The following is an 11,102-nucleotide window of genomic DNA, read 5'->3' on the forward strand; positions in this document are numbered from 1 at the left end:
TAACCCTTCACCCAGCCCAATCTGCTGGCGAGGGGTGCTCAGGTCCGCGGCCCGCCGGACAATGAGGGCTTTGCAGGCTTAATGGCTGTGACTGCGGACCAGAGGGAGTTTTGGGGGGATAGCTTGGGCTTGTGTGCAAATGAAGAGGCTGTTATTATGGTAATGTCTCCTCTTCTCCCCCAAACATCCCTATCTTTATCCCCAAAGCCACCATCTTTTAAATTACAAATCTTAATTCAGATTCAGCGCTGCCACCGGGACCAGCTGTGTGGACAATTCCCCCGTGGGCTCCGAGCCTCAGCGCGCCTCCCCAGCCCCTCCAAAGACAAAACAATTGAGACACAAACAGAACAACCACCGACAGCAAGCGGTATGGTCGGCCCTGCAGGGGCACGGAGGGTTTTATTCCTCAAAGCTTTTCAGTCCACCAGCGATGCCTTCTCTCTCCTCGTTTACTTGCATTTCAGCCCCGGTGTCAAAAGTCTCATTTCTCATCCACAAAGTGTCCAAATGTACGTCTGTCTGCATTTTTACATTCCAGCTGTCCTCCCAGACGTCGGCTGTAAAGCAATCACAGCGTTCTTAAACATTTCCTCAAGAGAATTATTTTAGAAATATCTAATTTATTTGTTTATTGTTTTGTTTTTATATGAAATAAAGTATAATTTAAAATAAAGCCATTCTCCTCTGTGTGTTTTGTCTTTGTGTGAAAAAAGAAAGTGGTGCTTGATCCTTGAGATGAAACCGTGAAACAAGCCAGAGGTCAGAGGAGAACCGGAGCCTCTCCAGAGGTCAGCAGGCCATCGCCAGGCTGCCACAGAGACACGCTTCATTCAGAGCAGCTCCACAAAGATCTGCGGCGTGTCCCAGACGGCTGGAAGAGCCGGGTCCGCCCCGGACTGACCACGGCGCAGAGACAATACTTACTACAACATGCAGGGCTTTAAGGGGGGAAAGGAGAAGAGAAAATCTTCCTTTCTGCTTTATCTGGTTCCTATTTCACTGTGGTTAAAGGAGGGAAACAGACGAGCATCATTAACTCATCCGGCTCACCTGAACTCCCCGGGTGTGAGAGCCGGTCCAGGAACCAGCCGCGACCTTCAGATGGGATTCCTGCTTCACTGCGGTTCTCTGTAGGAGGGGGGAAAAAAAAGAAGAGTCTGCCCTGGTTTAAAGAGGGTGTAAAGAAAATACATGTTGAAAATCTGGGAGTTATTGTGGTTATGTGGATAAAGAAATCCCAAAGCCTGCAGGAGTTCCTCCGCTGCACAAACAAGCCCTGGAAAAGCTCGGCCAAAATAACATGTTCAGCACGCCGCGGCGTCCCGGCGGCTTCGCCTCATCCTCTTTGGTTTTCTGCTCATTTTGATATTAAATCCGAGACACAGCGGAGCTGCAGCCCGATTGCTTTAGATGACAGGACAGAACAGTCCTTTCAGATTTATCTTTTTTATTATTCGATTTTATTCAAAATCCACACTTGAATTGGAATGAGTCGACATTTCTTTTTTTTTTTTTTCAGCTAAAGATGAAAGCGCCGCTTTAACTTTTGTTTTTCCTCACTAAATGTTTCACGTTCACAATTGGAGAGCCGGTCTGCTGACAGAGACACTCAGACAAGAGGAAGAAGAAGAAGGAGTGAGAGAAACGAATGTGCAGAAGATGAAAGACAGAGATGGCGAGACGAAAGAATGAAGAGATGGAGGTCAAAGGTTAAGAGGAGGGAGGAGAGGGCAGCAGTGATCCCAGCCAGCGCCGGCTTTTGAAGTGTGTGTGTGTGTGTGTGTGTGTGTGTCCGTGTGTGTGTGTGTGTGTGTGTGTGTGTGTGTGTGTGTGTGTGTGTGTGTGAACATGATAATGTGTCAGTGTGTGCGTTATCTCCCGTGTACATGGTGTGTGGTCTCCACATGTATGCAAGAATGTTGTGTATGTCTGTCTTATCTGACAAGAACAATAAATCTCTCTCTCTCTCTCTCTCTCTCTCTCTCTCTCTCTCTCTCGCTCTCTCTCTCTCTCTCTCGCTCACCCTTCCTGCTCCGTCTGATAAGCCGCTCGTGTGTGACATTAATTGTGAAGACCTTTTTCCTCCAAAGTGTGTCTATTTAAACAAAGATAATGAGGAAATGGTTGGTTGTTAGCAGGCCTTTATATTCATGTATTTACCAGTTATAGGAAATCATGCACAACATCTAATCCACCAAAATCCCATTTATTCAGATATATTCTGCACATGATGATGATTACTGGCTCCAGCCCGAATCTGATACAATCTAAAGTTGTACTCTAGTTATATTTCAGCTATACATTCTCCAAAATATACATACATGCATGTTGTTGTTCAAGAAAAAGATGAACATGTCACCAGTTTTCACTGTAGACAAAAAAAATCTTCAGAAAAAGGTGAAAAACGTAGAAACTGGCCCAACAGCATGACTGGGCTTGATCCCACTGCTATTCGGTCGCACGTTTTATTCTCTGTACAAATCTTCAGGAATAAATGTGCCACTGCATTTGGGTAAAAAAGGTTTAAATATGTCACTCACATGCACACACACACACACACACACACACACACACACACACACACACACACACACACATGCTGAGACACATGTCCACAAACATGTGCAGCGCAAACACACTTATCTCCACAGGACGGTCAGTACAATCTGCTGCGGTTGCTTCACTGTCAATCTGACTGCGTGTGTGTTTGTGTGTGTGTGTGTGTGTGTGTGTGTGTGTGTGTGTGTGTGTGTGTGTGTGTGTGTGTGTATTCAGTTCCTGTGATCTCTGATCCTGCTCACTGATCCAGTTTGTTCACCATATTTGAACTAAAGGGTAAAAACAACAACAACAGTTTCCTTTTTGGCAAAAATATCTGGTGGTTTGATGCTCGTGATTCTCAGGTTACCGTGACAACCCGCACCGTGTGTGTGTGTGTGTGTGTACACGTGCGTGTGTGTGTGTTTGATTTGACTCTCGGTATCTTCAAACACTGTAAATAACACTTACGTAATGGTACAGTAGCTCAAACTTTTGCTTCACAGAGAAAATTCCAGTTCGCTTTCAGGAGCAGCGCCTACCATTCTGGAATTTGCATGTTCTACCTTTGCATTTGTGTTCCCAGTAAACACAACGCGTGTGTGAGGTTCATCATTTCAATCTGCTTCATTTTAACAACTCACTGTACAGACAAAAGGAATGTAGTGATTTTCTCTTCTACTTCTGGTAAAAAGATACAATTTGCAAAGTTTCCCCTGTTTTTCCTGCTGATCTGATCCAATAAACACAAAAACATCATCAAGTGTTCATTGAACTTCTTTTGTAGAACTATTATGTTTTAATGTGATGATAATAAATCTTTGAAATGTTCGAGGAATTTATCAAATTCTTTATATTGAGGATAAAGAGAAGTGGCCTGAGGACAGACCCCTGGGGGACGCCATATTTGATTGTGTTCAGTTCAGATTTATGATCGTTCACTCGTTCTTCCCCGTTGTACTCGTAACTTCTGAACCAAAAGACATTCATGTGGACAGAGGAGGAGGCTGGATTGTTATTCCAGTCATATTGTCATTACGGCGGATCACTGCCAGACCTCTCTGAGGGTTCGATTCCCAACTTCCAGCTGCGAGGAACTGCCTACCTCGCCAGCCCCCTTTTGCAAAACATTTACATTGACATTACATTTACGTTCACGACCCCGCGTGTGTGTCGATTTCCTTTTCTTGAGGATTTGTTCAGGTGTGCTTGCTGAGTTTTTGCAGGATGTGTGAGACTGAAGTGGATATCTGCTGACGCCGTTCCTCTCTCTGTTTGTTCGATAAGTCAGCAGGAGCGCGGTCGGCATTGCGGCTGCCGTAACCTCGAATCCACCTTCCTTCCGTTCAGAAGAACCATTACTGCTGATGTTTTTTTTGGGGGGAAAATCACCTTTTACGATACGTTTTCACGACTTCTATAGTATGTTTGTCATTATACTGAGAAATAACAAAGTGACATGAGATGAAGGATGAAATAACCAGAACAGAGAGCAGGAATGCAGCATGCAGAGCTGTTTTTATGGGTTTGTGGATGGATAAATAATTGCACTTGTGCATCAAAGCTTCAACTTTTAACAGTCGCAGAAATGAAAATAGTTTGTGGTCTGGCTTTGAAAACACAAATACATTTGCTCTTGTAAACCGGGAGGTCCAGTCAGCTTGTGTAGTGGTTAGCACCGTGGCCTCACAATGGGAAGGTCACTGGTTCAATCACAAAAAACTTCAAGATTTTAATGTGAATTGGTGACTTTAACAAAAAAATTCACGCCCCGTTGACACGACGACGTTTCCAAGTGAAAACGCATCGGAAGACGTCGCCGTGGAAACGGGGGTCGACCTGATCCCTGTCGGTAATCTGAAGTCGACAGGATGTTCTTCACCCTCCAAGAGAACTTAAAAACCGATCAGCCAAGGCAAACATCCTTTTTGTTCTCGGTCTTCCTCAGCTGTTTCTTTTTTTTTTCTGGTTTCACACACATCACAGACCACAGCTTTTCCTGGAACTGCAGCAATCTTCACTTAAACATTAATAAAATCCAAAAAAGAAGAAGAAAAAAGGAAAAACCGGATTGGAAAAGAGACACGCCAAACTGTGACGGACGCCCGTCGTGTCCGTTGACGATCCTCACCCGTTATTGAAAATTTGATATTTTCCAGACACATTTTCAGTGAATTCCAGCCTGTATTTGTTTAATAAAGAACAGTTATCAGTACGTGGAAATTTTCAATAATCAAAGGATCGTATTTATTATAAAGGGACGAAAACGAGACGGTTTGATCATAAAAAAAGAGGAGAGAAAATCCTTCTCTCAGAGACAAAATAAACAGCAAAATGGGTTCATCCTCTCAACGTCGCAGAAATGCCAGCAGTATAAACTCTCATCTCCAGGAGGCTAAATATTTAAACTGTTTCTGCGCCAAAAAAGGTATCATATCAGCTCCAAACAGCCTCCCTCTTCATAAAGTCTGCTGTTTATCTGAGAAATCGAAGCTCTTAAGATCACAGTGGGACGAAATGCTGCGGTGAGGAACCTCAGACGGCGGAATCCTGAAACTAGACGGGAAGATGGGATTTTTACAGGCAGACTCCAGGTTCGGTCTTTTGGGCCTTTGAGTAGAGACTGCATTTCCTTCTTTGGGTGCTTCGGCATTTTTTCCACAAAAAATACAGAAACTGAGATGTGAACATGAAGACGCAGCCTGAACCTGAGAGTTTGTCATTAGTGAAAGTGGAGTTAGCGGTCATGGCGTTCAGCTGGAGCGGTAACCCAGACGTCATGGGACCAGCGACATGGACTGCTACCCTCTGTTTATCATCGTTTAAACTTTAACAACCTGCAACACTGAACCCTGGACCACACACACACACACACACACACACACACACACACACACACACACACACACACACACTCGCGCTCACGTAACATTGAATAAATGTCAACTGTCTTGTAAAAAAGGATTAAAAAAAGGACTCGCTTATCAATTTGTGATATTTCGCCAGCAAGATAAACTCTTTCACACCGTCTCTGAGTCATATCTGCTCCACACTCTCTCAGGATTTTAGTTTGTAAAAAATCCAGTTGAGCAAAAGTTAAGACATTTCCTGTTTTCCCTCTTCAAAGAAGACAAGTGCAAGTGTAAACAAATGCAACAGTAATCTATATGTGTACATGAACACACACACTCACACACACACACACGGTCCACTTTAATGTTTGTTGCTGTTACTTTATCTAATGACCTCCGGAAGTATTTGTGATTGTGTCTACACACACAGCGTGTGATAAGGCCAGGAAGTGAGTGTGGACACAGGATGTTGAGTTAACACTGGGACAACATGAGAGCAGCTTATCACACAGAGGAGCCTGAGTGCAGCCGGCAGACACGTGGACCCGTCCTGGAGTCCGCTGACTCAGAAAAAACAGAACGATTCTGAATCACAGCGCTCGTCCTCGCCCTCCCGTCTTCAGCCAAACTCCCGTAGAAGTCTAGATCAGGACAGGAGGAGCCGAGGATGGCTTTGTTTTCACCTCCTGAATCTAAAATGTGTGAATACTGGCCATCAAAACTCAATAAAACATTCGTTAGCATTTAAATCTCTCTTTCTTAACCTATATTTAACTTTTTTGATGAAATGTCATTTACATATTTGAAGCTGTGCTACATTATTAGTCAGTTTTCTCAGAAATAATTCATCAAACTAACTGAGAGCAGTCAAACTTGATACTTTGAGCACAACCAGTGTTCAGTGAAAGTGACTCATAAACTAAGACCAAGGCAGCTGAAGTCCCAGTGGTTTCCCTTCAGCCTCCCTCTCAGATATTTCTTCAAACACACGGAGGAGTACAGTTTGTTCTTTGACTTGACCCTTAAAATGAAATCCTCCGAGACAGAATCGTCTCCGAGCAGAAAACTCAGAAGTGGCTGCACACCGTGTAAAACTGAATGTTATTTATTGCTCATTTCAGGTCAATTTAGAATGAATCTGAGCCTCAACCTGGAACATTTAGAGCTTTTTGTTTTTGTACTTATAGAGGAGAAAATGAATCAAACGGGTGCTGTAAGTGTGTGAGTGTGAATACTGGAGACACACAGATGATTTGACTGGTACAGTCTGCAACAAACTGGATCAGGTAACATCAGCAGAGCCCCGGGTCCCGGACGGCCCGATGCCCCCCCGCCTGGCGTCTAGAGTTACCCACTGTCCCACCAGCTTATTAGCTATAAAAGACATGGAAAGAAGTAAAAAAAAAAAAAAACAACCTTTACTGTAATCCGGGTTTCTGTCCTGTTTTCTGTGATTATCCTGAACGTGGCAGCAGCTGTGAAACGAAAGCTCCTCCAGACAGAGTCGCGTCTTTTATTCCTCTCATTAAAACCAAACCCTCCCCAGCAGATCTGCTTGTCCTGTAAACACGGTGCACATAAAACGCTCATATTTTTGATACTGCGAGACGTCGGAGGCCCCCGCATGCAGGAGGGGCCCCATAACTCCGGTCTGCCCCGGCCCGGCTCCGCCGCCGCCGCCCGCCGCCCGCCGGCCCTCCTTATTTATTGCTCTGTAATTTCTGCAGACTAATTGATTTGGCTCGGCTTTCAGGCTGCAGGGAGACAGGAAGCCAGTGTGTGTGTGTGTGTGTGTGTGTGTGTGTGTGTGTGTGTGTGTGTGTGTGTGTGTGTGTGTGTGTGTGTGTGAGCGTGTGTGTGTGTGTGTGTGTGTTAGTGAGGGCAAAAGAAGTGGATGGAAGAGAAAGAAATGTGATGAGTGAGAAAGAGCGTCATACTGGTTTAGAGCTGTTCTGATTTGTTTTCAGTGTCAATAAAGTTTGACTGCAGTGTGTGTGGAAGGTCTCACCTCTCAGACACTTGTACTCGAACACTCAGGAGTTTTCATGCAGGTTTCTATTTTGGACCAGTTAAGTAAGATGTTATAAAAAAAAAAAAAAAGAAAAAAATTTCCTTATGTGGTTGAATTTTAAATACTGAGACAACTTTGTTTTTGGGAAAATGCAGTTTAATCTGCAATATTATGAAAGAGTGAGGGTTATTATAAGACAGCTTGTCAGATTTATGCATTAAAATGATTTGTTCAGGAACAATTATGTTAAATATATCCTGTGTTTCCTCTGTTAAAAGAAAACAACTTTGTTTCTAATGAAAGTTTCTAAATTTCATTTATTTTGGATTCTGAAGGGTCTAAATCACTTCATTTATCTTTCACTACAGAAAAAAATAAACATAATTATGTCTTATTTTGTTACACAGCATTCAGTCCAGGTGATACTAAATGAGACATTTAGATAAAAGATAGTTTGGTATTTAAATAAAATACACGGCACATTGCCTGTGATGGATGTTGATCTTTAGTTACACTTCTCAAATAGCACAGACTGAATAATCAAATCATTAAACTAAAAGGAAATGCAGTGAAAGAGCATGAAATAACAGTTGAGAGTTTTTCTATTTCTAAATATGTGAAATATAAGAATGACATTGCTGAAGTGCAGCGAACAAAGCCTCAGCAGTGAGACCCGGACTGCAAGATTATCCCCAACCTGTCTGCAAATCACGTTTATTAACGTGACATTTACTCGAGAGCCAAACCCTCTTTTCTCTGGAACGAGGTTAGACTGAGTGGAACTGGAGTTCGAATTCTACGTAATGACCCTTTAATGGGGTGAACCCTGCAGAGGGGTGACCCTCCGAGCCGAGCCGGGCGGCGTTTTAGCCGCAACATGAGATCAACATTAGATTTCTGCGATTTATAGCTCGGCGGTGAGTGGCTTCAGGTCAGAAAATGGACGTTTAATGAGATTATCTCCGCAGACGACGCTCGGTGAAGGTCGGCCACTTTCTGGGATCAGCTGGCCGGGAGTCAGACGCGTCGATGAGCTGAGCGAGACGAGGCAGAGTGAACCGATCCCCGTCCAGCCTCCAGAGGAGTGGTCTGAGGAGCTGGTCAGGCGGGGACGTCAGAAGGTGTGAAAGATAAACAGACAGCAGATGTCATCCCGGCGGGGGGTCCGGCTCGTCCCTCCCCCTCCAGATGACTTTCTGCCGCTCGCAGAGTCTGACTCTCATGAAGGCCTGCAGGCTGGAACCGAGAGGACTTTTGAGAGAGTGGTGCTCAGTGTCAGAGACTTTCATCTTTTTAGTCCCTCATGATGTCTTTTATTCGTATAAAGCTGTAGAGTCGTCTAAAAGTGCAAAATACCTCCTAAAAAGTCGATAAAGAGACGGTTGTGAGACGCTTGTGTGCCACATGGCACACGAAGATGAGGGTTCAGTCCACCTGTCAGGATGAGGTGGATTACAGCTTCAGGTCCCTCTGGATCGCGGTGCAGCTTGAGCAGAGGGATCAGGAGTGGATTAAGGGGTTTATCCCCCTCTGTTCGACACGTCCCCCCTCTAATTAACTTCATTGTGGTAATTAAAGCTACTTGAGCAGCAACAAACTGTTTCACAGTAACTGGGAGCGCGACAGTCGCTCTGTTAACTGGCGGGAACACGTGCGGCACACATTTCGGCTGACGGAGGACTTTTCGTAAGAGTTTACAGCTGCGAAGATCCAAAGTCGATCAGCGACTTCAGAGACTTTGACGGAGAGGAAGGTCAGGATTTCACCTGTCAGACCTTTCAGACCTGGAGTCCCTGATCCACCGCTTCCATCAGAATCTCATGAGGAGTTGTGAGACTTCGGCACGGCGCGAGTGTTCATAAAGAGCAGAGAACATAAAAGCGGCAGCTCGGGTGTTGCCTACACGCCGCGCCGCGCCGCGCGGTGCCGCGCCGCCCCCACTCCGCGGTCTGCAGGGTCCCGGCTCGGGGTCTGTTAGAGCCTCAGCCGCCACATCACAGCCCATCCACACATGGCCCCGAGCCTGCAGAGCTGCAGTAATTGGCGGTGGGTGGTAATTGCCCCGGCGTCACCGAACGGGTGTGTGTGTGTGTGTGTGTGTGTGTGTGTGTGTGTGTACTGTGTCTCCACGGTGTCTCGGGGTCTCCAGTGTCTCGGAGCCGCTGACAGGTTCCCATTAGACACTTCATTACTGTCAGGGCTGCAGGAGCGAACCATCCAGCGCTCTGCTCTCCGCTGCGACGGCGGACGAGGAAAGAAAAGGGTCTGAAGGGGAGAAGAAAGGCAGTCCTGTATGTGACGTTCACTGAAAGATGTGAACAAACCACACTGATGTGGGTTTTCTTTTTCTCCTCTTCAGTCGTTTCATCCTCCGGTCTTGGTTTTCACTCGCTCTGAGCTAAAAGAGAAAATCGTTCACTTTCACACCGACGTCACAGATGTATTCGGTTTATTTTAACTGAAAACGCAGTAAAAAAAAAAATAAATAAATAAATAAAACACGCACAGCAACTGTCAGTTGTTTGAATATTGAATGTTCAGCACTACACATGGAGAGGATCAGTTTTATGGTCAAGATGGAATTTATTTCAACTGATGAGAATCAGCTGATGATGGGAATGTCAGAGATCTTTAAATCTGCTGCATATTTGGATTTTGCACGTTCTTCCTGCAGGCTCAGGGACGAGGAAGCTGCTGAAACAGATGCTAATGCACTCGTTTCACTAAAGTTTCAGGTTCACACAGTGACGTTCTGAAAACGAAGTCCGTTCACTCTGAAAACACGGGAGGACTCGCCCGCCGATCACAGGTTAGGACATCCATTAGTGAGCCTCCTCATTTCTTCTCATTTCCAGTCACTGAGAATCTGGAAGCGAGCTGATGGCGACCGCAGCAGGATCCGTCTCCGGAGGAAGCGCGGCGGGCGAGCAGTTTGTGGCGAACGGATACTTTGGCTTTCAGGAAATCTAAAACCACCCTGGACCGTTGTATGATTGAACTGAACTGCTTGTTTTGCAGAGTAGAAGCAATTTATTCAGTAAATATGCTTCCTTGGTGCTTGAGGCTTTGAGTATCGATGCCTGGTATTTCCTTTCACCTCGATTCCTTTAATTCAGCTCAACAAACCGAGGAGCTGCAGATGTAATGTTTCCAGAAACATTTTGATAAGTCCAAAAGCTGCTCTGGTGTCATTTCTAACTCACTTAAAATTCTCAGTTCAGAAATCGCTTCATTATTTCATGGTTTTGGTGTGATTTTGACAAGAATAACGTTCAGTTTGTAGTTGATAAGTGAATGCACTGCACTTATGGTCAATATCAGAATCAGCTTTAAAGGTGCATTAAAGGTTTTGTAGAAGATCTTTATTACTAACAAAAATGAATGAAAGCTAAAAAAATGGTGTTACTAAGCTGTAGCAGCCTTGTTTTTATCGTGATAAAAAAAAAAAGAAAATAAACATTAATCAGCTCTGGAGGTTGTAAAACCAACATTACTTCAGCCAATCAATAAGGAGATAGCCTCGTTATCTATTGGTTTTCTAACGTGTCAATCAACCTCTCTACATTTGTAGCGTAGCTGTCATGCTCCTATGCTCTTTTCGTACCCCCCCCCCCCCCCCCCCCCCCCCCACGCGCTCCACCCCATGCCAGGCTCTGCTGCAGCTATCAACACCTTTTCACCTGTAGACTTGAGACAAA

The sequence above is a fragment of the Salarias fasciatus genome, chromosome 10 (assembly GCF_902148845.1).
Source record: "Salarias fasciatus chromosome 10, fSalaFa1.1, whole genome shotgun sequence".
Classification (NCBI taxonomy): domain Eukaryota; kingdom Metazoa; phylum Chordata; class Actinopteri; order Blenniiformes; family Blenniidae; genus Salarias; species Salarias fasciatus.